Here is a 12,086-nt window from a genome sequence, read left to right as displayed (position 1 = left end):
CTTACTTAAACTGAATGCTGACCTTTCAACTCACCATTTGAACATGAACTGGTGTATTAGAATGCTAAAATGGGAACTGCAGTGCGATTTAAGCATTAACACTGATAAATTAACTAGAAAGCATTCATATCTAGTAATTAAAATACATTGTATTAAAGCATACATAACCACAACATGCGACTAACCACCGCTCATAAACTAATATTCTCCCCTGATATATGCCCAGCCTTAAAGAACATTCTTCCTCCATACATCCCAAATAGATCACTAAGATCTGAACACCAAAACCTAATCTCCATTCACAAACCCAAATGTCCCGCTGGCCAGCTTCTACTCTCCTTCTCTCTAGGTAAAAAATGGAACTCTCTGCCTCCTTCTCTTAGGACCATACCCAACACTGAATCCTTCAAGACCCAACTTTTCCTACACCTATCTTCCAAATGGAAATGCTCCTGCTTTCACCCCACATAAATTCTAGGGATTCCCCACTAAGCTCTCTTTACCCCCACTCCACTATACTCTCATACTTACCCCACTCCACTATACTCTCATACTTATTCTTATTGCTCCAAAGAACCAGAACTAGCAGACATTATTTGACTCCAAGCATGTAAATATTGTAATCATTAGAAAAAAAAAATGTTTTCTGTTGTTAAACTGTCTCATAATGTATATAACACTTTGCAATTGTTGAATATATGAATCCTACTCTTGTATTTCACTTTATAACCTTTGATTGTATTTTGCAACCTTTATTGTATTGTATTGCTCATGGAGCTTTTCTCCCCGGGCCTCCACTGAAAATGGGCACTTCTTAGCCCAGTGGACTTCCCCGGTAATCAAACTGATAATAAATAAATAAAATAAATAAGGAATATACATAATTCATGCAACATAAATTAAAAGTTAAAAAAATAGCTTTAAAACTAATAATAATTGGTTTGTAGTTTTGATTGCTTGATGTATAATAAAAACAAGTAATATCTGTGGTATCCCTGAAGTCTCAAACAACCCACTAAACAAGTGCTCTATGTACTTAATAAAGGATTTTTGACTGGAAACAGACTGCCTACCCTGCTTGTATTACTTTTGAATACTTAGCAATTCTGTACAATATTTCAAATTATATATTTTTTATTATTTTTTTTTACTTAGGATGAGTTTAAGTTCACTACTTCTACTACCATTACCTGATCTGATTAATATATATATATATATATATATATATATATATAGAGTAACTAGATATATTTGAATTGAAAATCTTCCACACAGAAAAGTTTCTTATGCTGTTCTGTTATATATTAACAAAATGATTGCTTGTTATATAACAAACTGACCACACTGCAGTTTATAATAAGAAACTTCTAGTAGGACACAGATGATTATATTTTGTGTTATTTGATTTAAAAATCATAGCTAGATTATATTTGATAGATTTTATTTAAAAATATTTGAGGTTAGTTTAATTCCCTCTGATATAATTCATAAACAAGGTAGTGGATTGTTTGCAAGAAATGAAAGTATATAAGAAAAGAATGAACTAGAATAAGAATTTCCTGATATTCAGACAGCATAGTACATATAGATTATAACTAAAGTATGGAGTTCATGTAAAAAGTAAATGGTATAAGCAGAAACAAAAGGAAATAAGGACAACTAGACATGTATATAGTTAGTAGATTGTTATATAAATAATTTTATACACAGTAAATAAAATAAATAATAATATGCAACTTATTGATCTTTATAATAACAAATGTGAAATTAACATCTGATAACCTTCTTATTGTAGTCTGAGGACCAAGAAGGGGTTATAAGAGAAGATGGGAACAGTGATGACTAATCTGGCTTATTTAAAGTAAAATGGGGCCTAAGCAGCATTTTTTATCTTTCTTAGTAACATTTAGAGGGGCTTTCTTAAAATGATTCATATCAAGTTAGGGAACATACATACATACACAAAGCAGAAGCCTGAGCTAAGTATAGTTAGTCTAATGGGGAGGCTGAGATGCAGTTTGTTTGATTTTATCAACATACTATGAATACGTTATTCCATGATAGAATGTTTTATGATTATACTGTTAGATAATATTCAAATTGTTTCAAATGTTTTGTCCATAGCTGAATGTTCTTTATCATTATCTCTGAAGTATACAATAGCTCTTTACATAAAAGTATTTTTAGTAATATTTTCTTTTACAAATGTCTGATTTTAAATGTTAATCTATTAAAATGAATGGATTAAATAATCCATTAAAGAGGGGAAGCCTGCTTAAATACCTGAAGTTACATAAAGCTCAAATAGTATTTTACAGGAAACACATTTACTTAATAAGGATGTTAATAAATTATCATTAGAAAATTATTTAATTCCAGCAGGCTCTGGTTTTAGATCTAAAAGAAGAGGCACTCTTATTCTGCAGAAGTATTTCCCAGTTATGCCTAATGTAATGGATATGTATGTTGATAAAACTGTATGTTAAACACTGTTGTAATTGAATGGACTAGGAAAATATATACTTTGGTAAACTCTTATTGGATTCTAGGGCTATGAGCTAAAGATGCAAAAAATTATCTGGACATCATAGCCTATTATATGAAAGGTGAGGTCATAATGGTTGTTGATTTTAACTGCATCTTATCCAATAAGAGCATCACTGCTAATAAGAAACCTAGAATCCTGTCTTCAGTTAAACACTTCTCAAATTTTGTAAACCTTATGAACTTAAAGGATATACATGAACTAAGAAAAGTAAATTTATTTATTTCCAGTTTGATGACCGGGGAGGTCCACTGGGCTCAAAGAGCCCATTTTCAGTGGAGGCCCGGGGAGCCATTATGCTTATAGATATGGAACTCAGACAAATATTGGCAAGGTTTTAGTTAAAGGAAATTTAATTTAAAATATAAGACAAATTTCCATAACATGTCCATTATCAGATCAAATGTTATTATATTCAACATTATTTTAAAAATTAATGTCTTAATTCATAATAAAAGACTACCAGCATACATTGTTAAAATAAAAGGTTTTAAAGAGTGGTATGTAAATGAGATCAAGAAGTTTATAGAAATAAATGCAAATGGTGAAGTAAATGATATCATCCTTTGGGACTCACTAAAGGCTTACATAAATGGTAGATTTACACGCTGGTATATGAATAAAAGAAAAGAATGGGATGAATAATTAATGCATCACAAACTAAAATAGATAAAATAACGTTAGACCTAAAACCAAATGACACTATTAGTCAGTCTGAACTAAAAACTTGAATACAAAATACATTGACATTCTAAATCATAAACTGTCAATAAACCTGGAAAAACTAAAACTTCAAATGTATTCAGTGAACTCATGAAGCTTACATAAACTTGCTATTAGATTTAAGAAAATAAATAGACTAAATCACTTCAAGAAAATACATTACAGATAAATAAAAAAACAAAGGAAAACAGATATTAAGGGAATTCTTTAGTGCTTTAGAATGTTCTGTAAAAAAAAATAAAATTGCAAATAGCTTAGTAAAGGGTGAAATAGTAGATACTTTCCTAAAGGAAAATATAAAGAATAAATTAACAAATAAACAATTGCATAAAATTGATTACCTTTTACTTTCAAAGAAATAAAAGATTAAATTAAAAAGTGAAAAAACTAATAAGGTTCCTACCTGAACTATATAAACTATTGCCAGATAATGCTGTCTTTATACTAGAAAAAACTTTCAGGTAAATAAAACCCACTTCAGCGGTCCTGGAATATTTCACCTATTCCAAAGCAAAACAAAGATCCTACAAAATGTTCTTCTTATAGATCCATTTCACTCCTAAATGTTGACTATAAGATGTTCGTGTCTATTTTAGCAAATAGAATTAATCTAATAATACCAATATTAATTAACAATGAGCAAACACATTTTGTTTTATTTTATTTATTTATTATTTATTTTATTTAACATTTGTTTATTGGAAAAGTCTGACTAGACACAGGTCCTTTTTCAGTGGAGGCCCAGGGAGAAAAGCTCCATGGGTAACAGTAAATTTTCATGCACACATTACAATAATCAATAAAGTATAAAGTAAACAAAATGTAGTATACATAAAAACATACACATTTGTTACATCTTGACAACAAAATCAAGGCTTTGAACATAGCTAGTACTATTTGTAGGTATGACATGTCAAGATATAAGGTTAAGACAGGTCGGTAGGAACAAAGGATTAAACACCTGGGGAGAAGTTGGATATGTTTTGGGTATACTGTAATGTATCAGAGCACTCATGAGGGGTTAGTACAGGAACATAGCCACTTATTTTTTAGACAAGCATTAAGTGATGGCTTAAAGTGGTTAGTAGATGAGATTGAGAGAATGGATTTAGGAAGGGAGTTCCATATGCAAGATATGTAGTTGGAAAATAAAGATTCTCCTGCAGTGTTGTTGGTCTTGGAGACAATGAGTGAATTCTTATTGTTAGAGTGAAGTGGTCTGCTGGAACTGTAAGGAAGGATCTGATTTTGTAGTGCAGGGGTTCTAGTTGGTTGTGTTACAATTTTGTGAGTTAGAGAGAGTTGGTTATAAAAGATAATGTTGGGAAGCTCAAGCCAGTCTAGTATCCTTAAAGCTGTACAATGATGTGTTCTATATGGGCAGTCGGATGCAAACTTAGCAATTTTATTATAACATGCTTCTAGCTTAGATAATTCAGTTTTCTTTAGATTAGTTAAAATTGGAGAGGCATATAGTAGAGTGGAGAGCAGATGGGTTTCTGCTAATGTAATTTTGGCCATTGTGGTCAGGAACCTTTTGTGCCTATATAGACTTCCAAGTTTCTTATGGACTTTTTTATAGTTAAGGAGGCATGCAAGTCAAATTTTAGGATATTGTCTATTTTCTACTCCAAGAATCTTTGTATGAGTTTTTGGGGAGATCACAGTATTGTCTTTGGCTATTATATTAAATGCTGGGCATGAGATAGATGTCTTATTAGGTTGGAAGAGTAATAATTTAGTTTTGTTTGGGTTCAGGATTAGATGAGCATTGGCTAACCATGTTTCAACAAAAGTGAAAGATTCCTGTGTTTCAGAATGAAGAGTTGATAGAGAAGTGGCAGCACAGATAAGTGTTGAATCATCTGCATACTGCATTATAGAACCATGTGGATTAGCTGTGTGTATATTATTAGTAAAGGGGGAGAAAAGGAGAGGGCCCAAGATAGATCCTTGGGGGACACCAATGGATAAAGGAAGGCATGAAGATAGGTCACCCTGTCATAGAACAGATTGTTGATGGCCAGATAAATAGTTATGAAACTATGCTGTGGCAGATAGTGAGAAGGATAGTTAAGTTAGTACATCTATTAGTTTGGAATGGGAGATTATATCAAAATCTTTTGATAGGTCTAGAAAGATAGCAGATACAAAGTTGTTGTTATTCCTGTGATGGTTTATTGTATTAGTGAAGGATAAGAAAGCTGTAGTGGTACTATGTGATGGGTGAAACCCTTGCTGAATGTTTACAAGAAGGTTATTTGTTAGTAGGAATTACATGACTTGGAGATCAATACACCTTTCGAGTAGCTTAGAAAGAGGTGAAAGAATAACAATTGGCTGATAGTTTGGCAGTTCTGTGGGAGGTCCCCCTTTATCAAGTGGGATTACATGGGAAAGTTTCCACAGTTGAGGGACCTTGTTATGGAGAATGGATCTATTTATAAGAAATGCTACTGGGAAGGCTATAGATTCAGCTGCAATGTTGAGGTATTCACTGGGTAAGTTATCGATGGCAAGTGTAGTAGGTTTTAGTTTCTGTAGTAGTTTTTTTTATAGTGGCTGTAGGAACTGGGGAGAAAGAGAATGAGGCATTTTTAATAGACATATGTACAAGACAATAAAATAAGGATACATACACTAATAGACTATGCAAATAAAAACAAAAAAGAACTTTCTATCATTAGTCTTGATTTAGACAAAGCTTTTTATTCAAAAAAGGGGTTGTGGATGAGTGGATTGATGGGTGGATGGAGGATATGGTACTGTAAAGTCATTAACCATATCAGTCATGAAAGAAAATAGTTCAAAAGAGAAGCTTTGGTCTCTGAAGTCTGGATTAAGTTAACAGCAAGACTGCTGTATTAATACATACATACATCACAGACACCCACATATATCACATACTCATGCATCTGTGTGCAAGGGTGTGAATGCATGTACGTGTGTGTGTGTGTGTGTGTGTGTGTGTGTGTGTGTGTGTGTGTGTGTGTGTGTGTGTGTGTGTGTGTGTGTGTGCATCAGTGCATCAGTAAAGCAGTTTTGCTGTTAACGTAATCCATATTTATGTGTTTAAGGCCCACAGCTCTTCACATTGAGACCTAACAACTGTGTAATCCCAGTTTACTTCATTAGCATGATTCATTTCATCTCCTGTTATAGGTATCCATTCATTTGACTACTAAAAGAAGGAACTTCCAAACATAGTTTGTGATCATCCACACAAAGGGGGCCAAGCTCCATGTCTGGGTACCATCCTTCTTCTCCAATACCTATTCATACTTCTAACTTTGTTTTCATGCTGGAGGTACTTGTCTAATTTATCCTGACAAGCTTATCATTGACCCCCCACCTTTTTGTCCATCCATGACATCCAGTTCATTATAAGAGGGTTCTGCTATTCTACCTCCATATAAAATAGCTCATCATAACATCCCGTGCTTCTAGTCAGTAGGGAGTGATAAGATGGTTCCATCTTTTTCTTATAGTTTTTTTGGAAGTCTTTTTGATTGTCAGCACATAGGTTAACAACATTTGGAGCTCCTGTCCAATCAATCAGGGCCTGAAATCCACTTCAACTAGTTATATGTTTTCTGACTGTTCTTACTTTACATCCAGAAAAGAGTGCAAGGTGGTACAGTCCCAGAATGCATGTTGTCTGGATTCAAATTAGCAGCCTCAAGGCTAGACATTTCAATCAACCACAGAAAGCAAAGAAGAGCACTTAGTTATAATGCCAGCATTTTCGTTAATTCTCTAGTTAATGGCACACCATTCTTTGGTCGTACCTGTACTATGTCTAGACCCCCATCCAAAGGTTATCTACCTCTTATGAATAAGGACAACCTGATTTTCTTCCAATCTTTCTCATTACTGGAATACATTAAATATTCAAAGGTGTAGCACTAGGCAGTCTTAACATAATCCTCTGAGTAAGGCAGCCTTTTGCCTAATTTTATTCTACATTTTTGAAGTCTGTTAAAAGCATCTCTAAGACAGTTATCACTCCAAATAAATGTTGTTTTATTTGCTTCGACTAACTACCTCAGAAGCAGATTAAAACACATATTTAGCAACAGGTAATGTGATCAAATAAAGTGATTACCTTTATGGATCAAAATTTCTGTATAAAATTAAGTCATGTATTGACTAGGCCTTGAACAAGAAACAGGGTAGAGCTTGGGGGGAAATACATCGGTAACAAAGGAACTGTATGACTTCTCACCTCCCTTTAAGAAAGAAAAATATCAATTGAGGTATTTGCTTGTATCTTTTATTCATGTTACCTGTGCAAAAAAACAGAAGACAGGGTCTTCTTATCTTTCCTCATGGAAAGGATAAACAAGTACTATTCTTTGGAATTCTTATTTTATTAACATTTTGTGCTCCATTGCAATTATGTGAGTCTCCAAGTAGTAAAACAGAAACAGCTGGTTAATACATTTAAATGGTCTGTATCTTTGAATAAGCTCAATTGATTTCAAGGAAAATAGAGAACGAGAAACTCTTTTCACAATGAAACAAAAAATAGTCTATTAGCCCTTTGATCTGGCTCCATCTAGTATGTTAACCACACACACACACACACACACACACACACACACACACACACACACACACACACACACACACACACACACACACAAGGCAGGAACATTTTTTGCAGTGGACTGGTGTGAAAATCACCAACATCGTTTTCATTCAGATTTTTGTAACTTTGCATAACTAACTTGAATATATGTAACTTGGTAAGGATATCAGAATGAAGAGAAATATTTATTAATGTAGTCAACATATTGAATCACTGAACACCCAAGGTGAAGATAGCCATACATTCCCCTACTTAATACCTTGGTATTCCAGGTGACAGGGTACCAATCTACTGGTGGAAATGATCACCTGGCAAGCACAGTCATACTTCTGTATTCACTGACTGAGTAATGCATGCAATAATATTAAAACTATGGGATAAGAGAGAGTAACTCTTACTGAGTCTATATTTATCAGTAGTGCCTCATGAAGCAGCCATCCATCTTTCAATGGAGAGGCCATTGTGCTTCATGTGCATTAGTTAACATAGACATCAAGGGCTCAAAAATCATAAACTAAAATGGTCAGTCCTAAAAGAAGCCTCCTGACTACATCAACTCACTATCTGACTGATACCAGTGTTGCTCCCCCAAACTCCCACCGTGGCCCTTGAGAACAAGGAAGTGGCTACAGCAGCAGCACATTACTGTGCAAGGAATGCTCATTTGGCCTGCTCCATTCACACCTTCCCTGTGATACAACAATGAATTATCTGACTATAAGCCATTACTCATTCACACATACTATGAAAGGCAGGCATCCGCATACATGACAGTTAATAAAGGAGGCCATCGCTAACAACATGTGTAACTGATGCATGTTCTTCTCAATACTCAGTATTTGGAACATATCATTGACAAATGCTAAATGAAGACCCAAAGAAGATTTTTCACTGGGTTCTAATTCACTTTCTACTTGCCCAGTAGACTGTAGATATTGTGGAATGAAAGTTATACATTTGAATTCCCAGCCATACATCAAACCTTCCAAAGTCCCGGCTTGTGTACTGTAGACTATTATCAAAATGGTAAGAAGTATAGCTACTCTTAAAAATATAAAACAAACAGAAGCTGCACTGAGGATAAACCCAGCACAGAATAACAAAATGTCCAAAATGCAGAAGAGATTCCTGCCACAGAACCACAGCAGAGGAACACAATCGGCATAAAAAATAAAACTCCAAGGAAACTGTAGAAAACAGCTTTATTGACCAATGGTAAGCGCTTTTGGAATCTCAGCAGATTGTTTCTTCAGACCATGTTTCAAAAGCACTTTACAACACATTTAAATACTTAAGAGCATATTAAAAAAGACCAATCAGCTGCTTAATAGCTATAGAAAAAAAAATCAGCTGCAAATAGATATTAAACCCCATTACATAGTTTCATAGTTTCATAGTATAGTACTAGGCTATCTGCCCTGGGGCATTTGTAAGCCTAGCCATAGTGATGTGGCTTTTGCCACCCCATGAAATGGTACAAAAATGTACAGAATAAATCAAGAATACTGTGCCTCTGTCTAGTAGTGGCACAATGTCCCCTTATATAATAGAATTAGTTTACTGTGCCCCTGTCTAGCAGTGACACAGATGTGACCCCTGGGGTAAACTTACGATCTCCCATCCACTCATCAAGATTTCTCTTGAAGAGAGTCAGTGAGGGGCTCTGCCTAATACGAACTGGGATCCTGTTCCAAAGCATGGGAAGCCTCTGGGTTATGAATCTATCCCTCCAGCATGTCCTATTCATACTTGTGCAGAGGTTTAAGTCTTTAGCTCTCGTGGTCCTGATGGATTTGTATTTTTTGAGGTGGAGCATGTCCATCAGATCCTGATTGGACATGGCCTTGTATGTCAGGCAGAGATCACCTCTGAGCAGGCAGTATGCTACTGAATAGAGCTGAAGTTTCTTTAGTCTGGCAGAATAAGACATATGTTGGAGACCCTTGATCCTTTTGGTGAGGTACTTTTGTGGTCTCTCCAGCTGTTGCAAATGCCGGGTGAGGTACATACCAAATGGGGCATTGTACTCAATCATGGGTCTGATGAGGGAGGAATATAGGGGTACAATGACATCCTTGGATCTGGATGTGAATCCCTTCATGATGAGGTGTGCAAGGTAGAATGTTTTTCTAACCACTTTGGCAACGTGGGTGTCAAATGAGAGGTAGCTGTCTACTTGGGTCCCTAGGTCTCTGATTACTTTTTCCGTACTCAGTGGGTTGCTGTCTATGTGATAATTTGTGGGTACTTTGCTTTTTCCAAAAGGGGTGACTATACATTTTTTGGCATTTAGTTTAAGGCCGTGACTACGGCACCAGTTGTCCGTTTCAGTGAGGCCTTTTTGTAGGATGTGTGTGTCTGCTGGTGTATCGACTATGGTGCCTAGTTTGCAGTCATCTGTGAACTTTGTCAGCCACAGCCCTCCCATGTTTGCTTTAACATCTGAGAAATAAATGCCGAACAAGAGGGGTCCCAGGACAGATCCCTGTGGGACACCACTTGTGACTGGCTTTGAGTCTGACATTGCTCCAGCGATTTTAACTTTATGGGTTCTGTCCTTTAGCCAGTTTGCAACCCATCTAGTGACATAAGGGTTTACTTTTAAGCTGTTTAGCTTATCTATGATGCCTGAGTGGGGTATTGTGTCGAAGGCCTTAGCCAAGTCCAGGTATGCTGTATGGACTGCTTTGCCCTCATCAATGGCTCTAGTGACTGTTTCGAAAAAGTCAACCAGGATTAAAAGGCAGGATCTGCCCTTTACAAAGCCAAATTGGGTGGGGTCAAGTATCTGTAGGTCCCCTATGTCTCTGTTTATGAGTTCCATAATGATTCTTTCCATAGCTTTGCAGACCAGGCTAGTTAAGCTTATGGGGTGGTAGTTTCCAGGGTCTGTAGAGGCACCCCCCTTGTGGAGTGGGACCACTGTTGCTGTACGCCAGTGTTCAGGTACATGTCCCGAAGTAAGGCTAAGGTTAAATAGCATTTTTATGTGTGGGTTTAGCTCCTCTTGGAGTTCACGTAACACGCACCCCGGGATACCGTCAGGTCCCATTGATGCTGTGTTTTTTGCTTTGTTTAGGGCGGTTCTCACTTGGACATCTGAGATGACAGGGAGATTACATTCAGCTGGGATAAGTATTTCTTCTTATGGGGGTGAAGGAGGGGAGAAATTTGCACTGAACCTGTCAGCCAGAATGTTAGCAATATCTGTGGGTTCAGTGTATTTTTTGTTGTTGTGAACCAACTCTGAGCATATCTGAGGGTTTCTGCCCAGGTTTCTAACACAGCTGAAGAAGGCTTTGTGGTTATCTTTAGTGTCCTTAGCGATTTTTCTCTCAAAGTTTGCCTTGGATGTTTTTATGAGAGAACGTAGTTATCTGCTAATGTTGATCAGAGATGTCTTCCCTTCATGGGATTTCGCTCTGACGTGCAGTAGCTTCCTTCTTTTGTTATACAATTTGTTTATGGCTGAGGTCCACCAGACAGGACGCTTACATTTGGTGGAGAGGGACTTGGATTTGTTTGGGATTTCATGATCCATGCATTCTTGGAGATGTCCATAGAAAGCATTTGTGAAGGATTCAGCATTGTGGGATGTGGTATCCACTGGCTCAGTGGGCTTAAAGGATACCATCTCAGTCTTAAAAAGATATAAAACTGTACTAAAAATGCACACACACACACACACACACACACACACACACACACATATATATATATATATATATATATATATATATATATATATATATTAGTACAGTTGTATCGCCTTTAGTTGATTAACATGGTCTGAAGAAGAGATCTGTTGAGATAGCGAAATCGCTTACCGTTGGTCAATAAACCTGTTTTCTACAGTTTCCTTGGAGTTTTATTTTTTATGCTGATTGTGTTCCTCTGCTGTGGTTCTGTGCCAGGAATCTCTTCTGGACTCTTACAAATATAGTGTTTACTGCACTAATCACATCTGAAATTTTGTCTGTTTAGAAACTTCAGGGGACTTAGAAATATAACTGAATCATATCTGTGTTCACTGTGTGTTCCCTGACACTCAATCAGTCTGCAAGCACCTCTTCCTTTTAACTGTTAAGCAATATGTGTAACACAACTATGTACTAGTGATATTCAATTATTCTTTCTTGGTATGTTACTGATCCCAGCAGTGATTAATATATTCTATCATGCAAATGTCACCTCGGATGACTGGAAACAATTATTTTGCCAATTTTT

This window comes from Protopterus annectens, chromosome 1.part1, assembly GCF_019279795.1.
Source record: "Protopterus annectens isolate FY-2018-M chromosome 1.part1, PAN1.0, whole genome shotgun sequence".
Taxonomy (NCBI): domain Eukaryota; kingdom Metazoa; phylum Chordata; order Ceratodontiformes; family Protopteridae; genus Protopterus; species Protopterus annectens.
This window is presented reverse-complemented; position numbering follows the sequence as displayed.